Consider the following 3930-nt stretch of genomic DNA (forward strand, 5'->3'; position numbering starts at 1 on the left):
CACCCTCAAATGCTCATCTAAAGTAAGCAAATCAATTATGTAGTACTACAGCTATACCACACTCCACACACACACACACACACACACGTTGAACCCACACATAATCCAATCAGCCCTGGCAGTATTTAGTGTGTATTTAGGTGTGTATTTGTGCTGTTTGACTAAATCTCCCTCTCTGTTTACGCGCCATTAGCATTGAAAGGAGCTGGATTGAGTGGGGCTCGGGGCGCGGTCCGTGGGGAAGCGGCAAATTGGGGATTATTAGTCCATTTGCTGATTAAGAACGCGAGGTACAGTTTCACCGAGATTGAAGACAGACGAGGGGGAGGGGGGGGGGGGGGGACACGTCGGGTCACGACCGGCCGGCCGCAATACACTCACCGATCAATTCTGTGACTGGGAGGGTTTGGAGCCGGCGGGGCATGAAGTGGCACTGAGGGTGGAAATGAGCTTTATAGATGAAACTGTGCTGAGAGACAGTTGGAGAGGTGAAGTTCCCCACATCAGGAACCACGAGTTTGATCCCACTGGATGATGATCGAATCCCACTAGAGCTCCGTCTACTTTCCCACTTTCTAAATAAGAAATAAAAATACAAAAGGTGAGCAGACTTCTTTGCAGGAAAACAAGATGAGCTCTATCTAGTGCCAAAAGCACTTTGTTTAAAATCTGGATTCAGGTTCAGTTAATCAAAATGTTAAAGTGGATTTTGAGGAGACAATATTGATTGTGTCCCTCATGTAAAATTTACCAGTAATAGTAATAATGATAATAACAATAATAACAATCTTTGCTTATGTAACACTTTTGAAAACACAGTTACAAAGCGCTTCAATAGCAAAAGCATTAAAAATATTGTAAGAAATAAAAAAGCAAGGCAAGAGTCATAAACGGAAAGTCAAAAACAAAAATAAAAGGTCATTACATGAAAGCAAGTCTATAAAAAAATGAGTTTTAACAAGTGATTTAAGAGATGATACAGATTTAGGACTCCCAGTATGGTAAATTATTAAAATGATGTTGCCTGTTGGGTTTTGCTCATCAATAAACAAGTGCAGTGAGATTCAGCGAAAACAGATTTTGATCATTCACAGAGGGCGGGACGGGGGTCACTCTGCCTTCACCGGATCCATTCAAGTTTAAATTGAAACTCCAATTCACATAATGAGGACAGAGCCTTCGTTCTCAAAAATGCCTTCACAGCCTGGATATTAGAACCTTTTCATGGCAAAAAAAAAGTTTGAATTGTGAAGCAGATCAGCCTCTAAAATTGATTGAATTGATGTGTTCATTTACATTTTAGGTGACCTTTAGCCGATGCTCTTATCCAGAGTGACTTACAATGAGTAGAATCAGTAGAATCAGCTTCAATTCGTAGATCACCAACATAACCAGCAAGGGATTATTTTTGGATAAAAGGAAATTAGAGTAAACAGGGTCGTAAGGTGTAAGAGAGCGGGTACAAGCTTGTTTCAAGATATTTTTAGTCCAATTAGCTTACTGCACCGACAGATAATTTTGCTGATTTGAATATTTTTTACTTGGAAAGCTTGAAAGTAAAAGTTTCTTTTCGATTACTGCTACTTAATTAGCAGCTAGCTATGTTAAAGACCCCATGAAACGGCATATTTCCGTCCTTGATTTGATGCGTTTCCTGTTGAAACAGGATGTTGGGGGCGGGACATAATGCGGCGAGGGATCATTCAAAAGTCTAGGTGTCTATGTGATGGTTTTAATGATTGGAATTTATATTTACGTTGACTGGTACAGTATGAGGTCACCGAAGGAAAGTAAAGTAAAGGTAATGGGAGTTAATTTCATGGGGACTTTAACTCTAAAACAACTTAACATTATGACAGACAATATCAAAGCAGCAAAAAAGACATGACTTGCCTGTTCAGATCTTTGTAGCTGCAGACCGCAACATAGATGCAATCAGAGCCTCTGGCCCCGCCCACAATCTGTCAGAATAGACGGACCCATCAATCAAGTTACTTGCAGTGTGAACGCCCTGTTATGGATATTTTGTGCTATGGGACAGTAATGACTTATTTATTGCCCCTGTAATAAGTCTGGATTCAAGAAAATGACTTGACTGCTTGAAGTTCAAGTTCTTTCAAGCATGTGTGTGAGAAATCACCATGTGTGTGTTAATGGGCATTCCATACCCACACACACACACACACACACACACACACACATACAAATACAGATACATACACGTATGCACTCATATATATGTACTATACATACACACGTACACACACACACACACAATATGACACGCCTACGCTATGCTCATACATACACACATATACATGCACAAACATTCTCAGGCACGCACACATGCACACACACACACACACACACACACACTGCTTTATCTGTATGGTAAACAGCCTTGCCCTGTCCTGTCCTGGAGGATTGTGGGAGGATTTGGGAGCTAGGGAGTGGGGGTGTTTGCTTAACTGTCTGTCTGCCTCAGACAGCCGAGATTGTGTGTGTGTGTGTGTGTGTGTGTGTGTGTGTGTGCAAGTCCAGACCCCTGTCTCTTCTCTGGACGCCCCCCCCCCCCCCCACCCCCCCCCCCACCCTCCTTATTTCTCTCCCTCTTTCTCTTCCTCACTGTGTCTCTGTCTGCCTCCCTGTATATATTTCACTCTCTTTGTCTGTTTCTCCCTGTATCTCTCTCTCTCTCTCTCTCTCTCTCTCTCCCACACACACACACACACACACACACACACCTCAGGGATTCAGTCCACATGCGGTTAAGTGTGTGTCTTTCCTCCCTCTCCTCGTCTCGGAGGAGGAAGTGGAGTCGAGCCCTCGGGGCATTAGCAGCTAATGAGCCGGTGGCTGCTCTGCATTTGGCCTGTTTAAAGAGAGGAATGACCTCGGCGCCGGCGTCGGAGCCGTGCTAGCTCTGTGGGGAAGCTAGCTGCGGCTGCCGCATCTTTGAAAGGATTTAGCGCAACTGAGCGTGAAATCCCATTCTCTTAACCGTGGATATCCTTATTTAAACAGATGTAAAAACCGCATCCACCTGTCGTCGCGTGTGTGATCATGTGGGAGCCATGAGCTTATCTGTCTGTCTGTATTTATGTGTGTGTGTGTGTGTGTGTGTGTGTGTGTGTATGCTCATCTACGGTTCATAGTGTGTCTTGCCCTGTCCCTATGCACTGCATGTGAATCCTTGTACCATAATTTGTCAATGTTTGCACAATGGGACCAAGACAAACTCCATACGTTTGTTATGCTTAGTGACTGAAGTGATTCTGATTGAGTGAAATCAAATAAATCCATGTAAAATCAGGTTAATGGTGTTCCAGTATATATATACATGCCCATCTTAACAAGTCATTCAGTCTCATTTTCAGCCTTTCAGCAAATTATTATTTACAATGACGCTCTTGCAAGAGGCGAAATGCTTCTTGATGGGGAATTGGGTTAAAGGGGACAATAAAAGACAGGGGGAAAAGGCAAAAAGGCAACAGAAAACATAAAAACAGTAATGCTGAAAGAAACAGTAAAGCAGCACAGACATAAACTGGACAGACACATACAGACAGGGACATAAACATACAGCAGCACCGAAAGAGAAGTAGTTGCTGAGAAACAGTTGTGCAGCATGTGTGCCTGTAAATGTCTGTGATAGAGCGAACAGAGAAGCATCTTTACAGTTTGAGATGCTCTGTGCTTGCATCAGTTAAGACGCACACATTTTCATTTGCCTTGTACTGTAGACCCGTGGTTCTCAACGTGGGGTCCGGGGACCATCAGGGAACCCTTGAGGGGGTTCCAATGGGTCCCCAGCAAAGTGATGAAATGTTAAACTTCACCATTATTTCATTATTTCAGAAGAATGACTGTTTGGATCATAGTTTCTCTGTTATCTCTCTACCTACAATACAGATTCTGGACAAAATCATA

This window comes from Centroberyx gerrardi, chromosome 13 (assembly GCF_048128805.1).
Source record: "Centroberyx gerrardi isolate f3 chromosome 13, fCenGer3.hap1.cur.20231027, whole genome shotgun sequence".
NCBI classification, from domain to species: Eukaryota; Metazoa; Chordata; class Actinopteri; order Beryciformes; family Berycidae; genus Centroberyx; species Centroberyx gerrardi.